Consider the following 10,808-nt stretch of genomic DNA (forward strand, 5'->3'; position numbering starts at 1 on the left):
GTTGAGCAGAAATAGCCACTGCCCTATTAAAATTAATGTGAAAAGATATTTTTACCCTTTCTTCCCTTACTTTTCTTCCCAAACCCTCGCTTCTCTCTCTGCGTGCCTTCTCCATAATCCAAAATGAATGTTTACGTTCTTATTTCACTTTTGTTGTAGCCACATAAGAAAGGAGACCAGAAAAAGTCTTTTCTTCATTGTTGTACTACTATTTCTGCAGCATGTCTGCAATTATTATTACTATTAGAATTATTAGTGTGAACAACAAATATTTTCAAGACTTGCGTCAGAATAATATCAAGACTCTATGACTTAGATCCATTATCTTTCCCATTTCACTTCTTGGGAATTGTTCTTATTATAGTACCAAGCCAACATAAACCTCAAAAAACAGTTTGCCAAAAAAAAAAAAAATTCACCTGCTTTTATTTCTGCTATTTTTGAGGTACTTCTCAATTCTTTGTTCTTTGCTTGTTCTTATTCATTTTCTATTTTTTCTAACTTAAATAGGTCCTTAACTTTGATTTTCAAGTTCAAAAGTTAAGGACAGACAGTCCTTAACTTACAGTTACACGTTCAAAAGTTAAGGACAATATGTCATTAACTTACAGTTACAAGTTCAAAACTTAAGGACAATAGGTCCTTAACTTTGATTTCCAAATTCAAAAGTTAAGGACAGACAATCCTTAACTTACAGTTACACATTCAAAAGTTAAGGACAAGCAGTCCTTAACTTACAGTTACAAGTTCAAAAGTTAAGGACAATAAGTCCTTAACTTTGACTTACAAATTCAAAAGTTAAGGACAGACAGTCCTTAACTTAGAGTTACGCGTTCAAAAGTTAAGGACAAGCAAGTTCAAAAGTTAAGGACAATAGGTCCTTAACTTTGACTTACAAGTTCAAAAGTTAAAGACGTTTGGTCTTGAAGTTTGAGTTCCAAGTTCAAAAGTTAAGGACATGTAGTCTTGAAGTCCTGAACTTAGAGTTTCAAGTTCAAAAGTTAAGGACATGTAGTCCTGAAGTTAAGGACATGAGCAGAAGGGTATTTTCGTCCGGGCAGTTAAAGTTTATTAAACCAGTGGCTAAAGACTAAAGACATTTAAAACACTGGCTTTAAAATAAAGACATGAGCTGTTAGTGGCTATTTGTGAACATCGTCCATCATTGATTGGGATAGAGATTTGATGTCCACGTCATTCCCACCAATCATTTCCCCCCTTTAATAAAAGAAAAAACAACAACAAATAATGCATCTTCCTTATTTAGTCCATTATTTCTATTTAAAGTCCCTCTATAAACAATCATAAACATTTCTGTTCTCTTGTTTTCAAGCATTAAAGGATGTTTGAATTATTTGTGCTAGGGTGTACTGGTGTTGTGATGTTCCTTCATGGAGCCAATTTCTTCTTCCATGGTCTCTCTCATCATATGGCCATTCGTTCTCTCAGGTACAACGTAACGCCTTCTTTTATCTCCATTCTGTTTTTTTTCCTGTTTTTGAGTTTTAATTAAGACCAGTTTACATTTGGATAGTGAAAATTCAAATAGCTGATCGGATCAGCCTGATCCCATTCAATTCCCAGCTATGGATTGAGGCAGAGTTACGTTGTTGATTTGTGTTCGAGTTTTGATTTTATCTAAGATAATCTATTCTTGTTTGCTATCCAAAAATATATATGCTTTTTTCCCTCCACTCGCACTTACAGCTGAAACAGTTGATAGTTTCCATATTCTTAAAGATTTTTATTTATAAAATTGGTGAGTTATCGTAGTTTCTTGTAAGTTTAGAAATGTATTTTTAAATTTTCTGGTTAAAGTTAAAGAAGCAGAAAATCAGATGTTCTTTTGGAGCAGCGATAGGAACGAATATATATTATGTATTTTGCGCGCCTTATCGTTCACTATTGTGCTCAATTTAGGGTAAATACACTTCTCTATAGACTACAAAGTGGGGAAATGAAGAGCAAAAATAAAAATAAGACTTCTCTAGAATTAAAAGTTTAGGTTTCAAAGGATTATATTTTTATATATTAATTAGCTGAATATTTCCTGTCCACTATTTAATTTTAATATATGGGTTTAAATTTTCTTGGTGCAGCTTCTTAGGATTTGTTGGTTGGTAAAGAAATGTCGAGAATGATAATGATGATCGATCAGCTAAAGGAAGCTTGCACGAACCGCCATGCTTTTTGTAAATTATATTGGTTTAACTAATTTTTATTCTTTTTCATTTGCATTTTAAGGTAGATATTATTATATTGTTGTGGTCCACAATAGAAAATGATCGAGAAAACCTACGATAAGAGAATATATCCTGTAAATTTTAATCATTGAAAGGCTTCGCCTTGCTTCAAGTGTACTCTGCTTATTAGATAAAATATTTGTCTTTTTAATATTTTGATGTTTATACTCTGAAAATACTCCGTAACTAAGAGGGTATTTGCCCAAACGGAAGTGATTCAAGTGATGAAATGCTTCTCTTGCGTCTTATTTTTGACTTGTGTATTTCTTTTTGTTGTTAGATCCAACTTTTCCAACAACTCTTTGTCTATTCGTATTTATGCTAAATTAGATATCCTAATTTAAAAATTACAAATTAAAGTAAGAATATGTAGATTATTTTACTGCGATTAAATTAAAAATATATTTTGTAATTTTCTATTTATGGTTCTTTATTATGCATGCTGTGGCATCCACGCCCGTTACCATGTTACATTGTTGCTAATATTTTTTGCTACTTGATTGCTTTTTCTTTATTGTTCCATGAGCCGAGAGTCTATCGGAAACAGTCTCTCTATCTCTATGAGGTAGGGTAAGGTCTTCATACACATTACCATCCCCAAACCCCATTTATAGGATCAAACTGAGTTTGTTGTTGTGGTTGTAAATTAAAGGAAATTTTACTTCCTATAGCAAAGGTTGATACCTTATTTATTATAACTAAATGCCCTTTTAAAAAATTATGATTCATAGCTACCTTTTAATTTTATAACAAAATATATATTTATGGTCACTTCCTACCTTTAAGCCATTAAATACACTGTGTATATTTTTCTTTCTCCCTCTCTCTTTCCTCTCTCCTCCTTTCTCTTTCCTCTTTCTTCTCTTTTTCTCCTGGTTTTTTCCTCTCCTGCTTTTAGAAACCCTAGTAGGGGCTATGTTCCGCCAACGACAGATCCGGTCGGCGACCACTTCCCCCCTTCCTTGTTGTCACCCCCCTTCCCCCTCCGGGTGTCAATTTCTTTCACACAGTTGTGTTACACATTCGAATTTTTTCTTAGATTTTGCATTGATTGTTCATGTTTGCCTTGTGAGATCTGAAGAAGTTCTATCTCTAGTTTTCGTTTGATCATTTAAATTGGTGCTTCTTCAACAACTGTCTTCATTTAACCAGCGGCGATGCCCCACATGGGGGTGTCCTGGATACCGGTGGATTGGGGATGGAGTTTGGGGCTGAGGAACTTGAAGAGTCTGTTACCTTTTTTTTCATTGTATTTCAATGTAACTCACTGTATTTCATGTATTTAATTGTATTCAATGTCTTTAGTTTTTTCTACTTTTTCAATATATTAACTGTATTCAATGTAATTATATAATTTCAAAGCTTCACTTTGTTTCACTATTTTGTCCGGCAGTATATATTCAGCAGTATGTATTCAATGTATTGTAGAACGTATTCATATCTTTTTTTTTATTAATATAATTTATGTATTCAAATGTATCTGCATCATGTATACATATATTTTTGCACTATAGATGACCTGCTATACTTCATGTATTCAATGTATTTTTATGTATTTAACTGTATTCAATGTAATTATATAATTTCAATATATAAATCTATTTGTAAAGATACCACCAAAAAAAGAAAGGAAGGATTATATCTCTGAAGTTTGCTCTGTTTTTGGGGTGTTTTCCGGTTGAGAATATTTTTTATAACTGGAAATACAAATTTTGTGTGTTATAATTAAGTTTGTTGAGTTACATTAGGAGTCTATCCCATTAATTGATTCACTTACCGTTCTTAAACAGCTGAAGACCTTTTTTTCGCAAATTCTGTTACTGTAATCACGAATACAGCTCGCGAGTACAGTCGAATACATTCTCTGCTTAGCTGGACTTCCCTGTTTTCCGCCGAGTTTTGCTACTGCATTCATGAATACAGTAGCAAAAATACATCGAATACAGTCTATAACAACTGAAAATATAGCTATAGGAAATAATTTAGTAAATTGTGCCTATAGCAAACTAACAATCACTAAAACACAGTGATTTTTGAAAAATTCTCTAAATTGAAAATATAAAATTGAGTACAGGCAAGTTTCTAAATAGAAAGTAATCGTGGAAAGTTATTTTACAATCAAGTGGGGAAAATAATATTTAGCCACCGTCCTTAGCTATTCGGATCATGAATGTGCGTGTGTGGTGCCATTTGCTTTTTTTGTTTGTTGTAATTAGGCCAAGCCACTTTCACTTTTATCAAGTTAATATGTGTCTCCTCAAAAAATAGACACTTCCTCCCTTCACTTTTATTTGTCCAATATTTTAAAAGTAAATTTTCACTTTTACTTGCCACTTTTAGCATAACAGGATAAGACAATTTCTTTTTTTCTATTATACCCACAGTATTAATTATTCATTTCAAATTATTTTTTCAAATTCATTAAAAATATGCATCAATTAATATGGATATCATGGTAAGTTATGCACTTCTGTTGAGAGAAGTAGAACTACTAAACTATAGTTAGCTAAGGTGGTTAAGAAGTGTGTTAGCTAAACTTATTAGTGTGATTAGTTAGGAAAGTAGTTAGGAAGTTAATAACTAATTACTTGTATAAATACACAGTAGTTGCTTCTTTGTAAACATACGATTTCATTTCTTTTTTTCTTCAATAAAACAGTAACTCTATTTATCTGAGTTTTCTTCTTAGCTTCCTCTCCAAGTTAAACTTTAGCTTAGAGCTTCCATAACTATGGAAGCTAACATGGTACCAGAGCTCGTGATAACAATCTCAGTCTAGTTCCTCGCTCAATTGTGTGTATGTGTGTTACTGTAGTTCAGCTGAAGTGTTTGAAAGTAACAACACCTTTGAGCTAGGGTCTTCAATTCGATTAACTGAAAAGCTTCATCAATGGTGATAGGAGACGAAACCAACGAGAGTACATCTAGACATGTGAATGTACCAGTTGCACCTGATGTTTTCCCCACAATTGATCATAATCATCCTTTATTTCTTCAACCGGCCGATACTCCAGGTAGCTCACTCATTTCTCTTCAGCTAACTGGCTCAGATAACTATACTTTATGGAGTTGATCTATGAGAATAGGTCTGATAGGTAAAAGTAAACTAGGATTTGTGGATGGTCGATATCCAAAATCTAAGTTTGAGCCTGAATTTCATGAGCAATTGGGAAAGGTGAATGATGTAGTACTCTCTTGGATTATGAATGTTGTGTGCCCAGGACTACTGAGTACTGTGTGCATGCTTCGAATGCTCATAAGGTGTGAGAAGATCTGAAGGAGAGGTTTGATAAAATGAATGGATCGAGGGTTCTACACCTGCATAGAGAAATTCATACACTAACACAAGGAAAAATGAATGTGCTCACTATTTCTCTAAACTAAGGGATCTATGGGATGAGTTTGATGCACTCATGCCCTGTCCTGGTTGTCTCTGCCCAGAACAAAAAAAAATATGCTGAGCATTTTGAGTATCATAGGTTACTTCAGTTCCTCATGGGACTGAATGACTCTTATTCTCAAGCTCGAAGTCAAATCATGATGATGACACCAGTGCCTAGTATTAACAAGGCATATTCTCTTCTTATGGATGTGGAAAGCCAAAGAAATCTGGCAAACTTCACTCAAATGGTGCAAGTGACAGAAATTGGTGAAAGTACTGCTAACAAAATTCCAAATCCTAGTACTGGACAGTTCAGAGCCCAGAAGAAGACAGTGATTTGTGATTACTACAACTACAAAGGCCACACCAAGGAGAACTGTTCAGCATACGAGGGGAACAATGCACATCCCTAGAATTCTAGCGCATCGCCCTAGACTGCACAGTCACTCAACAAATGAAGGACAAAGAAAAAGAGGCATAGCAATCAACAAGGCCGAGGTCGATATGTGATGATAGCGAAGACGTCATCAGAGACCCTGATAGGGTTGAAGCTGCGGAATCGACCATAGAAGACCTCGACCCCGTTTGATTAGACACCAACAATCACAGCAAGAAAGCTTACATCGGCTGTAAACTTCAGGAACTATGTAAATTCCGTCAATTCTTAACTACTAACGCGGATTTGTTTGCTCCATCAGGGAGTCGATTGAAGCATCCCCAGTGGGTCATCACAGTGGTGATGATGAAAAAGAAGATAGGGAAATGGCGGATGTGCGCAGATTTCACAGATCTGAACAAAGCATGCCCCAAGGATTCGTTTCCATTACCCCATATCGACCAACTCATCGACGCAATGGCCGAGCATGAGTTACTGCGCTTCTTGGACGCCTATTCAGGCTGTAATCAAATCCTCATGGAAGAAGAAGATTAGGAGAAAACCACATTTATCACCCATCAGGGGACGTAATGCTACAGGGTCATGCCCTTCGGGTTGAAAAACGCAGGGGCAACTTACCAAAGGTTGGTGAAGAGGATGTTCAAAGACTAGCTCGGCAATGATGTAAGTCTATATAGACGACATGCTAGATCAATTCCAAAAGGAAAGAATATCTCATCGACCATCTCAGAGAGACCTTTGACATACTCAGACAATACGGAATGAAATTGAACCCTAAAAAGTGTGCGTTCGGAGTGGCCTCAGGAAAATTTTTGGGTTTCCTGGTATGACAACAAGGAATCGAGGTCAATCCTGATCAAATCAAAGCCATCGAGGGGATACTAGAACACTTGACCACCAAAAATAGGTTCAGAGGTCGACTGGCCGTATCTCCGCCCTTTCAAGATTCATTTCACGATCATCGGATATGTGTCACAGGTTCGTCGTACTCAAGAAGGATAACGGTCTCCAATGGATTTCTGAGTGCGTCCAGGCCCTGAAGGAGTTGAAGGCATATCTAACGTCACCACCAGTGCTTTCAAAGCCGGAAACAAGGGAACGTCTTCTCGTTTACCTCGCTGTATCCGAAGTAGCTATGAGCGCAGTCCTGGTTTGAGAAAATAAAGGTACAAAGTCTCCCATCTATTACATTAGCAAAACACTAGTCGACGCCGAGAAGAGGTACCCTCACCTCGAAAAACTGGCCCTGGCCTTAGTCATAGCTTCGCAAAAGCTTAGACCGTATTTCCAGTGCCACCCCATCTCGGTCGTCACGACTTTTCCTCTGAGGAGCATTTTGCATAAACCCGAGCTTGTTTAACCAAAAAATAGGAATTTCGGTCAAAGCTTGCTATTAGAAGAACTCGGGTTACTGATAATCAAATAAAAATAAGAATAATTAATATAAACAATAGCTGGATAGAAAGCAGAGTAAATCAGTGTATTCCAATAGTATTTTATGTCCTTACAAATGTTTATTCCTCACCTTTTATAGCTATTTCTAAGTAATACGTTTCCCTCCTCCCATAATAGAGTTATTATGGGCAATTAATGACATTTAATGTAACGTTATAATTGGCAATCGTAACTGTTCTGTACAGATTCTATAACGTTTCTCATAATTAATGCTCATTAACTACCAATAATACGTATCTATAAGTTTTTGCTATCTAGGTTCATTCCTCTGATGCTTCTATAAATTATCAAGACGTTCGAGCACCCATGCCTTCTGGTTTTCTTGGATCTTTGCCCGTGTCCGTTAAAGCTCGTGCCTCTTCGACTATTCTCTGCCAACTGTCATTCTTTTATTGACCCACATGTTATGACATGTCATCACATAATTAATTCAATATACTAACTTGATTTTTACCAATACACATAGTTCCCCCACTTGCCATTTATTCAATAATAGAATATTTGGGAAGTGGATCTCATTAAAGCGGGAATTTTCGCCGCCATTATACCTTTTCCAGAACTGACGCTTCATATGTCACTTCCATTTAATGCTCGTGACACGTGGCATCTTCTGATTAGATCTGCAATTCTTCAGCGTCTTTTAGGGATTTATTGCGGCTTCATCAATTACGAAGTGATAGTTTACATCATGGCGTTTCCATCATTACACCTTTTCCTTGACGCTTGCTTCTGAGAATAAATATAGCTTTCTTTTTTGTCTTTCTCATAAAAAATTACCTATCTTAGAATATCCATTCTTGTTTTCTTCCTCGTACAGCCATGTCTTCGTCAAACCCTAATCCTCGAACAGTCCCCATTGTTGATGATCTTTCCCTTGCTCCTGTTAGAAGCACACGAGGGGGAAGATTGCGTAGTTTAGGGTCTTCATCTATACGAGGTGTTTCTTTACCTCCAACGAGTTCCACCCCTCCTTCTAGAACTAGGGGTTCTCTTTCACATAAATCTTCTTCTAGGAATAAAGACTCCAATGAACCAATTCATGAACCTTTAGTAGATGAAATTATCCCTTCTGAACTATCTTTTTACTCTGATAGAGAGTCGATTAGGAATCAAGTTTCTTCTATGTCTTCTTTGGATCTTGCTGATGTTTATCCTTCTCAGATTACCGAAGGTTTAATCTCTGTAGGGATTGCTATTGGAGACCTGACTTCCCTATCACAATTCCTAATGCAAACCAAAGAATTACATCTTATATGACCGGATTTTCTTTTGTGTATATATATCCCTTTACACTGAATTTTAAACCCCCTATTGATCTTGTCATCATTGAGTTCTGCCATTTTTTCAACGTTTGTCTAGGACAAATTGGCCCCATTGTGCGGAGGGCTGTTTCTTGTCTAAGGCACTTAGCAAGGTTGGCTAATTTGCCTTTTACTTTCTTTCATTTGATCCACCTCTAATCCCCTAAGCTTTTCCGACATGGGATCTTTACTTTAGTGGCGAGGAGTAAGAGAGTGCTAGTTAGCCCTGAGGATGACAAGGATAGTGGCTGATATGCCAGATTTGTTGCTGCTCCTACTGTAGGTTTAGTAGGTGAAGAAAATGTACCATTCCCTGAAAAGTGGAATTTTGCACGTAAGTTTTACTTTTACTTTTGCAACTTTCTTTCTTTTTCCCTTTTGAAGGGGTTTATTTTTCTCGCTGCTGTTTAACTTTCTCTTTTTTCAGCAACCATGGGAACTGTTGACGAGATTCCCAATTTCCGTGGTTGGGTAGAGAAGTTATTGACTGTTGCGCCGATGGAAGGCAGATCTTGGAAAAACCTTTCACATATGTTTGGTTGGAAGGTTAAAACTCATGGTAAACACTTTACCCTCTTTCTTTTTATATTTTTGTTCATCTTTCCTTTAGAATTTATTTGACCCTTCTTTTTATCAGGGTTCCCCATACGTGATGTAAGTGCTGATGCAATCGCGGCTTCCAGAGTTTCTTTGGAAAGAGCTCAAGAGATAATCTTGAGTTCTTTATCGAAAAGGAAGGCTAATGTGACCCAGAATTCTGAGGAGGAAGAGGAACATGATGGAAGTTCCTTGGTTAAAAGGCCGCGGTCCAGAAGACGCATCTTTTCAGACGATGATGCAACTCCTCCCCGTTCTGTTCTCATGACCGAGCCTGTTGGAGCCACCTTGGTGAGTTCTGATGATGATACTCCTGCGGCAGCTTGTGGCTCTGATGAATAGCTTTTTTCTCTTGGGTTTGATAGTGAGAATTTGGATTTGGTTTCTGATGAAGTACCCCTTGCCTCTTTTACCATGTATGTCCCTGTGGTGAGTTCTTTGCCAGTTGTTACTGCTACTGTTTCTGCTCCGCCCCAAGCTGTTATGACTTCTTCTACAGTCCCTACTACTACCATTCCTCGTACTGAGGTTGGCTCTTCAAGTGGAAGTGGAAGGATGAAGCAAATTATCATTGAGGTCCCTACCGATAGTAATCTTTTGAAAAAGTCAGGTCGGGCTGACGTATGGTTGAAACCCTTGATTGGTCCAGTCGAAAAGTCCAAGCTAGAGAGTCATAGTTCTTTGACTTGGATGAATGATACAGTGCAATCTTCACTGAAGGTATTCGCTTCTTTTTACCCTTTATTCCATTATCCTTTTACTAAGGTTCTTACCTCTTTCTTCTTTTTTTTTTAGATCAATCTCATTGGTACAGAGATGATGAAGAGAGTTTCTCATACGGAGCAGTTAATGCATGACTATCAAATTGAAACAGACAATTAGAAAGAACAATATGAAAGTCTTCATCTGGAGATGGAAGTGTTAGAAGAAAACAAGTGTACCTTAGAGCAACAGTTGAAGGTCTTGATTTCAGAGTTAGCGGTTGAAAAAGCTTCTTCCAATCCGGCTGGTAAGGATAAAAATCTCCTTGAGGCATCATTTTCCGAGCAACTCTCCAAAGCCAGTAAAGAGATTAGAGGATTGAAGGCCTTGCTGAACGAAAAAGAAGTTCATGCAGGTGAACTTGTTCAGACACTCACCCAGACCCAAGAAGATCTTCGTGTGTCTTCTGATAAGGTCAAATTTTTGGAAAGTTCACTTGCCCCTTTGCAATCTTCTTATGATGTTGCTTTGGCCGAGAAGGAAGAGCTCAAGAATGAAATTGACCATTGGGAAAGAGATTATGAGGCTCTTGAGGACAAAACTGCTATTGAAGTGAGTTGGGCTATCTTAAACACACGTCATGATACCCTTGTGGAGGCTAGCCAAGAGGGTTTTNACCATTGAGAAAACTCAGCAAGGCCAAAGTTTTCCTTCTCCCGTGGCTGATACTC

General features: G+C 37.1%; 1 long non-coding RNA gene across 1 annotated transcript; it reads left to right on the top strand.

Annotated features, from left to right (window-relative positions):
• Nucleotides 1-1,243: 1,243 nt before the first annotated feature.
• Nucleotides 1,244-2,473, top strand: LOC109220972. The gene is made up of 2 exons (XR_002067182.1): nt 1,244-1,449; nt 2,100-2,473. It is a non-coding gene; the product is annotated as an uncharacterized LOC109220972 (long non-coding RNA).
• Nucleotides 2,474-10,808: the final 8,335 nt, after the last annotated feature.

Source organism: Nicotiana attenuata, unplaced genomic scaffold (assembly GCF_001879085.1).
Source record: "Nicotiana attenuata strain UT unplaced genomic scaffold, NIATTr2, whole genome shotgun sequence".
NCBI lineage: Eukaryota > Viridiplantae > Streptophyta > Magnoliopsida > Solanales > Solanaceae > Nicotiana > Nicotiana attenuata.